This window comes from Falco peregrinus, chromosome 8 (genome assembly GCF_023634155.1).
Source record: "Falco peregrinus isolate bFalPer1 chromosome 8, bFalPer1.pri, whole genome shotgun sequence".
NCBI lineage: Eukaryota > Metazoa > Chordata > Aves > Falconiformes > Falconidae > Falco > Falco peregrinus.
Genome location: NC_073728.1, coordinates 58652583 through 58666800, shown reverse-complemented (window position 1 = coordinate 58666800; position 14218 = coordinate 58652583). Strand labels below are relative to the sequence as shown.

General features: G+C 44.4%; 1 long non-coding RNA gene across 2 annotated transcripts; it reads left to right on the top strand.

The window, feature by feature from the left end:
• The first annotated feature begins 4672 nt into the window (after positions 1-4672).
• LOC114010585 (uncharacterized) lies at positions 4673-11946 on the top strand. 2 transcript variants are annotated; one of them, XR_003552065.2, is made up of 4 exons: positions 4673-4824; positions 7025-7188; positions 9095-9206; positions 9397-11946. It is a non-coding gene; the product is annotated as an uncharacterized LOC114010585 (long non-coding RNA). The 2 variants fall into 2 exon arrangements; XR_003552064.2 differs by having other exon boundaries at positions 4673-7188.
• The last annotated feature ends 2272 nt before the right edge of the window (positions 11947-14218 follow it).

Below are 14218 nucleotides of genomic sequence, written 5' to 3'. Positions count from 1 at the left end.
AACAAATACAAGATGATGCAAATTAGCATCTAATGGGTATTGGACAGTTGCTTTCAGGATGGTCAAGTGTGCAGTGTTTCTAAAGTAGTGCTCAGTCAGGAGTTGTCTCTTCCCATTACTGAGCAAAGTGAACATTAGTGCTGCCGTGTTCTGCCACCCAAGGAAAGAGATGTGATAATATTCACCCATCTCAAACAACAAACATGAGATGCATTGCAAAAATCAGTGAGGCCGAGTCAGATCGCTGAATGTGCAGCAAGCACGCACCGCACAGTGAAGTGCTGTTGTATCCCCCTGTTGGAGCTGAGGAAAAGTAGGTCCCTGTGGCAAAACCGGGGGCTGTTTAGTTCATTTCCACCCTGACCCCCGACTTCTTCCTTCCCTGAGCGCTCACCATCAGACCTGAAGCTATGATGACTTTCCACTGGAGTTAGGAGGGGAATAAACCTCATCACGGGCACTAAGAGAAGCATGGTAGGAACTGCAGAAGGAAGGGAGAAGGGGTAAGATGTGTGGAGCCTACTCGGGAGAGACTGGTGCATACGAAGAAACTGCAAATGTAAGATTATACTGAAAAGAACAGTGGTGAGATTGATCTCACCTCACTTCAGGTATCTAATCATCTGACCTGATTTAGATTTTTACTTTAGGATAAGACTAATCATAATCTAAAAATATCCCTTTCTCTCTGCTGCCTATAGTCAGTGCCTAGCACAGATGAAGTTGTCTGAACTGTAGCTGTGTCTGGCGAGCTGGAGCTGGCCCCATATGAGTGAGAGTAAATTTCCCGATGCAGATTTCCCAGTTTGAGCATTTGGGTATCGCTTCCTCTTTCAGTGCAACCTGCCTGTATAGCCATTTCTACACTCCCAGCAGACTAATTATTACAAAAAGTCTCTGTCATTGCTTTGCAACGGTCCATAGCTTAACTAATTTAAAAATGCAAATTAATGCTAAATTGCAGTTGAATCAGAACCATCTTCTTCTCCCCCCCCACCCCAGCCCTCTCTCTCTTTTATTTTTTTCCTCTGCTGGGAAAAGAAAGATACAGCAGACATTAAATGCTGATGGTGAAAATCAATCTTTCAGGTTTGAGGTAATTTTGAATTAGGTCCCGGTGCCAGGGATAGTGACATCATCAGCGTTGCTCAATTGATCCATGGTTTGAGGAGAAACAGCTTGGACCTGATCCTCCCTTTGTCCTTACAGAGACGCTTAAATGCTGCAGTCTTCAGGTCTGTTCACTGGGAAACTCTCATACTCAAATGATTTCAAATGTTAGGAAGCGGCATTCAGGAAGAACATAAGCAAATACGTGAGCTAGAACACATCCCCTTGTACTGCCATGGTCTTTAAGCATTCAGCTAGAGCTCTGTCTTGCAGTCATGTGTGGGTGATGTGCCCAGGTGGTTATGAAGAAACAGCTGAAGGGGTGTTACCTCTTTAGCATCTGTAATTAGCTGGTTAACACTAGTTAAGCTGTTAGTACTTTCAGACTGTAACGCAGTCAAGATTGTTTCATCATCTCATGGTCCCCATCTGTCTTTACCTGCTGATATTAACTTTTTCTGTGGGACAGTAATTCCTTTGAGGAAGAGGCTATGCTATAGCTACATATTTGAAGGGGACATGAACAACATCTAGCCCCATGATTTGTGGTCTTTAGCTGCAGGATCAGACAGATAGTGGTAATAACCATTTGTAGTCAAGTCTTGTTGCTTTGTTATGCCAGCATTGCACTGTAACATCAACACTGAGATTGAATGCTCAGGAGTGGGACTCTTGTGCATTTAGACAGCCACTGATGGGCTCAAAGTTAGGTATTGGGACTGCTTCCCTCCATGGACAGTGTATGGCATGAGGGTCTGGTAATCCAAACTGTGGACCACATTTTGCCCATAGATCTCCTCATTGTGTAGCTGAGTTAGGTACTCAGAGAAGATAACCTGAAACAGAAGTCCTCTGTGCTTCAGGGTTAAGGATAACAGACCCTCTTAGGGGTTCAACCTCAGCTCAGATATTGATGATAGTCTTCATGCTAAATGACATCTGGCTGAGAAAACCACAGCAAATTACAGGAATCACCCCAGAGAGCAGCTGTTGGCAGCTCTATACTCTATACACAGGACTACATTTGTGTTCACAAAGCATTTTTCCTATTTTGCAAATTGATGCAGGGATGAAATTTCATGAGTGTTTGTTGACACTTGCATACAGCAGACCGATTTCTAAATGGCCTCTATATAGATGATTAAAATTCAAACTCCAGTTCCCACTGTCTCCATTGGTCTTGTACAATTCCATGACGTTTGCTGGGCTGATATGCAATGGGAGGTGAACGTGGTTCTTTGGAGCTGTGAACCCCCTTGTTGGCGCAAAGCCGCTGCTCACAGACACACACATCTCTCCTCCCAGATCCCAGACCAGCACAGCGGACTGGTTTTCAATTAGGATTCAAACATCACAATGATAGAGTCCTCCTAATCCTTCTACAAAGGTTCGTCTGGTTAATCAAACTGTAATGCCTCAGGCTCTGGGTACTTTTGCTTACCATCAGCTTAGTGCCAGATCTCCTGGGACACGTTCATGGTTCAGGATGTGCAGCGTGCTTCCAATCTGTGCGGGCCAATCGCATTTAAATAGGGAGGAAGGGGCAAAGAGGAACAAGAAAGAGGTTTTCTGTCCTGTATTTGCCCTGAGAGGGTTTCTTTGTCTACCCTGGGTTACCCAGGGGTTGTAGCTAGATGTCAGCTGCGCCAGCCCAAGGTTTGCTGGCTTCCTGTTTCCTGGGAGTGTGGCAGCCTATGTTGACAAAACCAGTTGTCTATAGTGGAGTTATGTTTTAGTGGTTGCTGGGGGAGAAGAGAAGTCACTGTTGAAAAAACTGGGTCTCTCTAAAAACAGGCTGAGGGTTTTTGTAAACTAAGCAAGAATCTTCCTGAGGTTTTTATGTGTTTGTCCATTAAAGCCCTCAGGAGCATTGTGACAACTGGAGTCCCCAGCACACGGTGAAGGCATGCCTTGGGAATTTTCCCAGACACTCCTCTGGCCTCATGTCCAGATAGAAGGTGACAAAGGAGCTGTTATCCAGGCTGCAGAAGTCCTAATGGCCAGTCATACTTCTTGTACTAGAGATCTGCATTATCAGCGATGCTTTCGTAGGAGCCTTCATAGCTACATATGGCAGTCTTAATTTTGGGTGCATATCTAAGGCCAAATCCTGATCTTGGTGGCACCAGTGTAAAACTGAAATTTATTGTTACATTCACTCAAAAGTAAGCTCTAGGCTTACTTTGGGAACAGAATCTGACCAAACATCCCCTTCTGGATGAAGGGAGAATTGTACCCTTCGCGGCAGCAGGGTATAAGAAAGAAAACCTTGTATCCCACTAGAGATCCCTCAGTGTATGGTGGAGAGGGCTGCAGGTCTGCGTGTGTTTTCACATGTGCTTGTGCTTGCACTTGGGAGAGACAGGCTGTCTCCATGAGCCACAGCAGCTCCTCACTACATGCACAGCTGTCTCTTCACTCTGGGTAGGTAGCTGTGCCTGTAGCGTGTGTGTGCCGCTGGGTGTGGGTCATAATCAGTGTGCACCGAATCATCCCTTGAGCATAAAAACATATGTCCCTTATGCCTCAGAGTCTGCCTGGGGGAGAAAGCATGAAATTGAATCTTCTTTGTGGGTACGTGTCAAAAATCCCATATATATATATATATATGCACACACATGTGTGTGTGCATAAACACACACACACATATATATGTATGGTTTTTTTGTATATGTGTGTGTGTGCATAAACACACACACATATATGTGTGTATTTTTGTGCTTTCATATTATTTGAGGGTGTCTTTTCTGTGATTCTGTGCTAGTAGGCACAAAAGCAGTACTGAAGATTAATTCCATTTAATTGTAGCGATAAAGAACATGGCAGTCACAAGAGGTTTGCCATCAGTGTTGGAGGACATTAAGTATTTGGGTTTTTTCAGTTACAAGATAATAATGTTCTGGTGTAAATGTTTTATAATTATCTCATGAATTATTCACAGTTAACTTGATAACCCAGCGTTTTATGGGATATGGTCTCTAGAGTGCAAGGAGGGGAGGGAAAATTTAAAAATAAATAAATGTGAAGACAGGACCCAGCTGCAACAATGAGAAAGCACAGAGGCCTCTGATTTATTTTCTGTCTGCGCTGAAGGGTGGTTTCATTCTTTCATTTATATTTTTGTGGTGATGAGCCACAGAACATAAGTGGATGAGGTTATTTTATATATATGTATATAAGGAAAAGAAAAACTGGGAAAGAAATCAAACTCCCTTCACTGTTTTTTAATCTGAAAGTGGTGCTTGAATTATTTCACGTATTGTTGCAGAGCTCAGAGGTTCTATTATTGTTGATACTGTTTGCATCTGGTGAAGCATCAACAGATATTTCTGGACCTTTTTTCTCTCTTTCCCTTTCCTTCTCTTTCCCCTTCTCTTCCTTCTTTCATCCTTATTCTAATGCAAGTTCTTTATTCACTTTTCTTCTTTTCCCTTTCCTTTTCAGTTCCTCTAGGCTTGTCTTTTTCTCCCTACTTCTCTCTGATTCTTTCATCACTTCTCATCTTTCAATGTTTTCTTCTGTCTGTAACTCCTTCTTTGTTTTCTCCATTGCTAACAGGATCTTGATATCTGCTGAAGCCCATGGGTCTTAACCCAAATCAGCTGAAGAAAATCAGACCCAAGAAGAGTTCCTGCAATTTAACAAAATGTGGTGACAGCTTCTGGAAGAAGTGTTGAAATTCACACCTGCACATCCAGCCTGAATGCCCATCAGGTCTAGATAACCAAAATACACTGGAAAGAAATGTAGTAACTTCATTGTCATACCCCAGAGATCAATGGCACAAAATACCCAGTGAGGGACTGGAGAAGTCTCCCAGCTTGCCTGGTATCTATGAATCCAAATGGAAAAGAGAATGTTGGCAAAGACACTCGGTCCTACTGTGAGCAAAAGCTGCCCTCGTACCCAGGGAAGCAACTAATAGTTGGCACAGGACTGAGAGCTCTGGGGAGCTGTGCAGGAGCGATGTCTCCTGTGGGGAAGAAAAAAGCTTAGTGCAGACTCCAAGTTCTTCTCAGTACGGGCAGTGGGAAGGGAACAGCGTAATGTCTGGAATTACCTGTCATTCCTAGCTGGCATCCAGGCTCTTAGCTGTGGTGAGGTTTGTTGCACTGGGGTTTCCATAAAGAGCGTTCATCAATCAGGAATGCAGGTACTTTTTCAAAGAAACTCTGGGCGTCTGCAGAGCTTGATGGATATGCTTATAAATTTGAAAGTGGCAGTTTGGAGGGCAATTTGGAGGGTAGCTGGCAAGACATGAGCCATTGTGGAAAAATGAATTCACAGGCAGGACTTCTTTGAGAATGAATTTGAGAATGAAAGTGATTCCACCAACCTGCTTCATTCGTTTATTTAAATTTATGCTATAAAATGAACAGCAGAGGAAAGCCAAAACTTGCACTGATGATTTTTCTTCTTTGTTCCTTACCTTCTTTTATTTATTGAGCTGCTCTGGATACACCTTTCAAAAGACTTTTTTTTTTTTTTTTTTGATTCACTGTTTATTATATCTTCATCAGCCTTGAAATGGGAGCTGCAGGCAGCTTGATAAATGGATCAAAAAGCTGCTTCTGCCAGAATCAAACTAACAAACCCCCTCAATATCCATAACCCCTTTTGTTTTAACATTTCTAAAACAAGCATGATTTCCCTCAGAGCAACACTGAAGAGTGATGCCCCAGTATCCGTAAGTGTTTCAGCAAAGGGATTTCTTTATTCAGTTATGTCCAGGGCAGAAGTTTGTCACTGGGTCACGAACAGGACTCAGCCTGCAGCACGGGAGAGCAAGGGTAGCTGGGGTATGGTAGAGAGAGTCCTTGGAAGGCTGAACAAATCCTGACTCTAAAATGTGCTGGGCAGGTTGATGGAGTAAATGAGCCAACATGTACGAAATTGGGTCTTGCTCACAGAAACTAACAGCTGTCTTTCTTCCATACAGCTGGGGTTTTTTTGCCTAGATGCTTTCTAAACTCTCCCTTTTCTTCCAATCCGTCTTTAAATATGGACAGCTAAATATAGCCCAGGTTCAAACCTTTTGTCTTCAGCACACTTACTGAGTTCCACAGTTGGTGCAGCCTGGCAGTAAACCAGGGCTTTAGCTACTGTGATTTATTGATAGAGGTAAGTGGTTCAGCCCCATCTGTGATAGTACAAAATGTTCAGAAGAAAATAAATACCCCATAAGAAAGTGGTAATGGACCATCAGATGCAGAGCTCCCAAACAGCCAGGTGAAGACATCACATTTCCTGCTGTAGCAGATAGCACAGGTGTTGCAGCAAAGTGGGGGGTGGCGGGGCAGGCATGGGAGGTGGGGGACAAGTTTGGACAACCCAACACCCCCCCCCCCCCCAACAAAACAAAACCTAAAACAAATAAAAAAGGCATGAAGTTGTATGACTTGTGAGAGGGAGTAGCAAAGCTCTAGTGGTGGATCCCGAGGGCAAAATGACAGAGGTTTGTGTTCCTGTCCTCATTAACCTTGTTTCACCTCTGCATGCAAAACTGGTTAATATGCAAAGCAGAAGATGTGAATCTTGGCCTGAGCTCATTGGTATGTAATTTGCCAGTATGGGTCATGCTGAGAACAGTGCATCCTGCTCTCCTAACACCGTTTCCAGAATGCAGCAAGTTGGCAGCACCCAAGGGCTGCCGCAAGGATGCCTGATGGGCTCTGCCAAAGCCAACAGTCTTCTCGTCGCTGTTCCTACCCACTGCTTGCCTGGTTTCCAACCATCTGTGTCATCAGTGGGCTGCCAGGGTCCTGGGCTGGTTACAGTCACATCTTCCAAGTAATGATTCCAGTGCCATGGTCATGCTGTGGGTTTGTTTCTGAATTATGGAGAGCCAGTATTACTGAATTATTACAGTGAACTGCTCCTGTCTGGGTTTTTTTTTTTCTCCCATCTTTTCCAGTCTGTCTTAAGAACTGTCTGCCTTCAGAAAGAATTTTGCTGTTCCTTGGGGCAGGAGGTGAATATGAGTGGAGAAGGATGGAGAGCTGGAGGCTGCCTTTCTCTTGCTGGAAACACACAGCATGCACAAAGCCATGCAGGCAGGAATACTAATTGGAATAAGAGGTAAGAGATCAGAAGGTACCTTGACCCTTGTGGCTCGCTGGTTGTTTAGAACGCATAATTGGAGTTTGTTTAACACCAAAGGATAACTGATCATTCACAGGAAAGAAGCCAGCGGAGGGGATCAATTTTTCTATTGCTGTGCTAGAAAAATAGCAGAAAAGGGATGGTTCTTTACCTTTTACAGCAAAGCAGAAGAAATATATGCTTAAGACTGATGGTAGAAAGAGCTGACAGAGGGTTTGTTGGGTGCTGGCTGTCATTTCAGTCTTGAGCTTCAGTGAATGCCTGTGGATGATGCATATCCTGCACTTCAGCTGTGGCCCGGCTGGAGGCAGGGCAGAGGACAGCTCTACAATCCTTGAACTAGAAAGAAAAATTAAGTCACCTTGAAGGTGAAATAAGGAATATCCAGGCCACAGACTGATGTGTGGAATAGTAATCTGGGGAGATCACAACTAAGCACTTCAATCTCCATTTTCTGTGTAGGCCATACTGATGCATACTTTGTATAGACATAAGAGTTACCAAGAGCTGACTTCACTTGATAGAGCCAGAGCTTGGTTTGCACTTCACCTGTGGGATCCTGTAGTAAAAGCACAGATTCTTTTTTGGGGGGGAACAAATTTGTTTTATCAAAATGTTTAGCTGAAGGCTTTTGTTTCCCATCAAATACTTGTTGAGCCTTGCTTGAAGGGTCTCACAGAAGTGGTAGAAGAAGTGACTCTTCGGATGGGATTCAGTGTAGAAAGTCTTAATTATAGGCTTTGGCAGGGAACATGGTTCTGAATTAGGTATATCTGGACTTGTGTTGGTTGTGCATCAATATTCTGATCTCTCATCCAGAGGGTGCAATCTGTATACAATTATAATGCCACTCCCCTGTAAAACAAAACTAAAAGGCTGAGAATTGCCCTGAAACAAGAGTATTTTTCAGGTCAGCTTGGACGAGCAGGCCAAGCCTGACTTGCCAGCTGTGTGATGCCACCGCACATGTCTGCTCTGACCTAAGGACCATTCTGGGTTTCTGTGAGCCTGCGCTGTGCTGACTGAACAGCACACACATCTCTCTTGCTGAGATTATCCAGCGACAGCCCTCTGGACACTTTTGAGCAGGGAAAAAAAGAAAGGAAAACAAGAAGAATCTCTGAATCATGAATCAACACCGAGGGAGCTGGAGCAGGTTGTCTCTTGGGGCATGGCGTGCACCCCACAGGCGTGCTTGTAGTCCAAGGCTGCTGGAAGTCACAGGGCACCCCATTGCCTCCTCCCCACGCAGGTTTGCGTGGCACAAGGCTGACCTCCAGTGGGCACTGACTAGTGTCGTTGGCCTGTAAATCTGCAGAAGATGAGTACAAACGCTCTTTAAAGGCCACATACTCAGATTTCAGGGTAGATATTTGCTCCTTGCCCCCTTCAGGCCCTTCTGGCCTATAAACCAAACCTTAGGAGCAGCCTCCTACTGAGCTGGTAAATGCAATGTGGTTGCACTGAGACAGACCATTCTGAATATGTCCTCACGAAGCAGGGAGGAAATATCCTAACTGTGGCCTCTGTCCCTACAGAGCCAAGTGGTGAGCAAGAAAGGGGCAGCAAGGAAAGGGAAGAGCCTGAAGCTTTTGGGGCAGAATGAGTTTCATTCTGAATGAGGCTGTATCCCTCACAAAGTCCAGGACTAAGGACAGGGACCTGACTGCAGTGCCATCTCCTCACAGCTGTGTAGTTTTATCTCATTCCCCCTAACTTCATGGGTCAGCCACCGGAGTCCCAAGAAGGCTCGTCCTCCAGCTGCACTGCTACCAGGGTTCCAGTTAGTTACCTCCAAGTATACACGCATGACTTGCAACTCTGCCTTTGTAGGGTGAGGGGGGAAACACATCCCAATTCAATCTGTGGTTCCACATTGCAGGGCAGCAAACAGCTGGAAGGAAGTGCACATCTGAATGAGGAGGATCCATCTCTACAAACAGTCACCCAGGCTTTCCTTCCTTCCCAGAAACCACGGGTGTCTTCTGCTAAAGGTAGGGATACAGGTCTCTGATTCCTCTCATAACTGCCACAAACCCACCCCTGCCTTTTATATTGCTGGTGGGAGTTTAGTTCCCCCTCCCCTATGTCTTTATAGGTGGCTTCATATGCCCTCAATAGAATTCTGTCGGTGGCTGACCTCTCCCCAGTGTGTGAATACAGATCTCTCCTCGTTCTCCTCAGAGCAGCATCCTGCTTCTACCGGTGAGGAATCACTGACACCATGACAAAACCTGACGGACTTAGGAAGAGCTGTCCTGGCTGGGTAATAGCTACCTGACCTCCAGCAGAAGGTGCAACCTTACCTACTAGAAGGTGAGAAACCCATCAGGTGCTAGAGATAGATCCTCCTGATTTCCAAAGCAAACCTGTTATCACAGGCTAAAGAGAGGATGAAGTATGAGGGATGATCTAGTCCAGTTAGTGCATTTTTATCTCAGAGGGGATTTTCAAGAGACAGCTATCATCAGTGTATGGCTTTGGGGCAACCAGAGCTACATTAACCAAAAGACATCTTTGGCCTACCAAATGTGTAACTAACAGGAGGTTATCCTGGACTGAGTACCTCCAGTGTTGAGACTCACTATGTCTCAGGTTTAGCTCAGGTTTGCACCCAGGGCAGTTTCCACCAGGCATAGACTTTGAACCTGGGCACTTTCCACCTATCTGAATATGGCAAGAGGAGGTGGAAAGATTGCAGTGCCCTTGGCATCTTCTCAGCACTCACCTGGCAATTTCTACAGACATCCATTGCGGACCTCAATGGTTGTGATGAACTTGGAGAGGCTGCAAAATGGATAGACAAAATGCCCCACTTAAAAGCAGCTCAAAGGAAAGGCAGGAGCTGTGAGCAGCCGGGAGAGGGGTCTGGAGGGAGCAGGACAGACAGAGCCGAGCTGCCTTTCCCAAAGCCTGCTTAGCATAGGCCAGGGCCCCCATTTGCTATTGACTGGAGGGATGTTTTACAAGTGCCCCTTCTGGCTTAGAGAGATATGAAATCTGTCTGTAATTAAGTTAATTTGGAGTTGAACATGGGCAAAGATAATGAGCTGGAAATAACAAAAGAAGATTAAGAAAGAGAGGAAGGTGTTGCTAAGAAACAGATCTATTGCCTCAAATCCTCCCCCCTGCCCAATCAAATAAAAGGTTTTTAGGAGCTGGATGGTTGAGTGATGGGGCAGACAGAGCACAGGCGTGATGATTGCTATATAAAGGCTCAAAATAATGAAGGAGATAAGAAGAGAGGTATGACTTGGAGAACTGAGGAAGGCAAAAAGGAGGAGAAAAATTATTTCTTATGCAAGTGACAGTTGTAGCCAGTACAGTTTAGTGGCAGAGCAGTGGCTTTGGGATCAGCAGAGGGTGCCTGCTGCCTGACTTGCCTGCTGGTCTCAGGGAACCCTTCCAGTGCCCTGAGCCTCTACTGGGAAGTGCTCTGAGACGTGTAAATAAGGCCACCATGTCTTGCTTATCAAAGATGAGCAAACAGCCCCTCTTGAAGGACAAGGCTTTTATTTTCTTCAGCATTTGACCCTGGTGAGTGTTCCCACTGGAGTCAAGCATCAGGGTGAAGACTTAAGACTGTTTCTCCTTGGCTTTTAGAAATGCTATAAAATACAGCCTGTTCAAGCCAAAAGGAGGATGGAAAAGAGGTCTGCCGAAGGGAGCAGAATACTTAACAGTCTGCACAGCATAAGTAAATAGACAAGTTATGATCAATGAGTTTGTTTGAATTTGACAGAGCTTTCCTGCAAACATGGGGGAGGGAAGGGGGGCAAAACATTCCCTGCCAGTGTGAGCTGTAATAAAGAACCTGCTGTTTTCTGATTCTCACTCTCTGTGAAAATTGAAAAGGTTAGCCAGGTAATTGAAATCGGGACTGGAATACCAATACGTGTGAAAGCCTTACAGCTGGCAAATAAAGTTGCAGGGAAAAAGACTCAATCCTCAGTGGAATTGCTTAGCAGCAAAAAGACAGGATAGATGGTGGGGAGAGGATTCTTCAATATACCTGTTCCTCATGGGAGGGGAGATAGGGGAAGGAATGAGACCTGAAGCAACCCGACTGAGGCTAACACTTGTATGAGTGCTCTTTGCTGTTAATACAAGACACACTGTAAAAAAGTGTAGTGTGCAAAGGCTGAATCATGGCAGTCATTGCTGCCTCTTGGAGTAATGTACTAGGTTTACTGGGAATTGTTAGGCTGCCACGTCAGACCCAGCTAAGGGACTGTTTCTTGTTATATGTGCAGAGAGAGAACTTCACACAACAGCCCCTTGTGTTGGGGCTGAGATACGTAAGCAAACTAGATGCAACTGGACCATTGTCAACTGCCTGTTCATCTTGGTTGTATGCAGGAACACAAACTGATTTGCATTATTTTAAGCTAAGGCCAGGGAGGTAGAAGGTTACTGCTGAGCAGCTGAGGAATGGTTCCTTGTTACACTACTTTGTGCTCTACGTGTCCAAGTCACAGTGGAGGGTCCTGCCATTGCTACTGCAATGTAAATTTGTATGTGTTTCTGTTTCTGTGGTCTGTTTTTCTGCATGATCAGGTAACTTGAGCTGGGAAGAAACAGTGGTGCAGGTCTTGGGGGAGCTGAGGTTTGTGGTATTAGTAGAGTTCATTCACATTCAAAGCCCCCTCCACATGTAATATTTCCTTAGCACCAACCCAACCAACGGAAACTCCAGTCTGTATATGGTTAAATAAACAATAAATATACCTCCAAGTCCCTGTGTTAGTGTTTTATTTCCTTCCTCCTGTAAAGGCTGGGGAGTTCTTCTATTTCCCGAAACCGTGACTCTTGCAGTTTTTTGCTGCAGTTGCTCAGTCCTGCCCAACCCACCTGCACTGCAGTCAACAGCAGCATGAAAAAAACTTCTCTTTGGAGCTCTTCCATTGAGTTCAGGCAGCTATTCAGCACATTCTGTGGCAGGATAGGTACCTTTCCTGCCCTCACCAGCTCCTACAGAAGGGAAGGAAAACTGCAAGCTTGCAACCAAATGCTGCAAACCCTACAAATGGTAAAGCTTTGTTTGAATTTCCCACCTTGTGAGAGCATGGGCCAGGTGTCCCAGAGGCACCACCCCCAGATCAATGAGCAAAATGGTAAGTGAACCCCTGAAGATGCTGTTCTCCCAGTGTTTTAGGGTGAATTAATTGTTAGCCATTTGTTTTGCTCATTTGGAGCATGATTTTCCTAGTGAGTCATTTCTAAGGGAGTCTCTTGGGTTTTAAAGAAATTAAATGAATTGAAAGGGACTGACAAACATAACTGCTCTGCAACAAGGAACATACAGCATTCCAAGGTAACCTGTACCTAGTTGTCTAGCTATGCTTTTCAACTGCATAAGTATAAAATATGTATATGTTAATAATATGTATAAAAACTACCTGCAAAACACCTAAACTAGATGACTGAAATAAGTCAGCTGAGTTGATTTTAGCACAGCTTTTCTTTCCTCCTCACATTCCTTATAAAAGGAATCCATATGACCTCTGATGGAGATCTTCATGTTGTAGACATCTGAGTCTAAGGGTCTTTTGAAAAACCCACTTCTAGCCAAAAAAGCAAACAAAAGTTTGTTCCTCTGGGAAGGAGCTTAGCTGCACTTCACAGCATAGTAGAAACTGAGGATGTATGAAAGAAGTTATTTGGGCTTTTAAAATAGAGCCTTCAGTATTTCATTCATGAATTAGCTATCCTAGTGGGAAGCAAATTATTCCAACAGCTTCCAGACTCCTAAAATCAACCCTTCTTTAAAAGTTAAGTGTATTTAAGGTAATTTGCCTTAAAAACAACAGCTGCAACTCTTCAAGGTTTCACAAAGTCTAGACAGTAACAGAGTCTTCCACTTCTGGTGGCTCATGAGCTTAGCTCCCTGCCCCTGTATCTGGGTTATGACCAGAGCAGGCTACCGACTAGGCAAAATGTGAAATGGAAAGAAATATGGAAGAAAATCAGCAACCCTTGACCAGGTGAGGTTCTTACATTATGGTCCATGCTTATTTCACAGATGGCAAATTCCTTTTTATCAAGTCAGGGAAACCAGTCCTGAATGATGCACAAGATGGTCACTGGCTTTTGGTGCATGAACCTTTATTGCTTGTGATCTACCCTAACAGCCTCAGAAGCGTTTATTTTCCCATCAGGGAAATCTGCAAGGCCCAAATTGGGCAACCCTCTGCAGAGTTTCTTTTCAAAATCTTTTATCCCCAGCTTACTCTGGTGGACATTAGTCATCGTTGCATCAGCTTGAGCAAAATTCTAACCCCAACTTTTAATCCTTGCAAGAGTTTCTGATTGTTTGATTTCCTGTCCTTTCCCCTTATTCCTCCTCGGTTTATTGTAGAAAGAGAAAGTCCAGATTATTGTTCTGTTTTTGTTACCATATTTTTCCTTACTTTAATATCCATTTGATATGGAAATGCTACAGCTCAGCCATTTGCTAGTCTGTGGAACAAACCTCAGTGGGGAAAACCCTAGCAAGTATCATACTGAACAGCAGAGAAAATGAGGCAAATGACTGTGGAAAAAAAGAGGGGGAGAGCGGGCCTGGCTGTTACACAGCCTGGGAAGCAACACTTTTTGGTTTGAGACCTTCTCCTGGCTATGGCAACCATGCTGCCCAGTTTTTACTCTTGCCTCCTGAAGAAGCGGTCATGCAGAGCACTTGGATGCAGTAAACCACACGGGGATTAATGCTGTATTTTCATGCATGTATACCAGCTGAAATAATCTGCTTTTTTTTTTTTTTTCTTTTTCAAAGTACTGTGATTTCTAATAAGTCCTTAGTGTCCTGCACTTGGTGCTGACTGAACACCCAGGGGATCCCCATTTTCTGCTACTCATATGAAATCAGAGGGAGAAATGAGAAGCACGATTGCTAAAGAGTGGACCAGACATAGGAAGAGAGACTCTAGTGTATTTATTTTCATGTTACACACAAATACATATAAGCAGCTCTGCAGCTGAACATTTAGTTTTACTGATAAGCCAT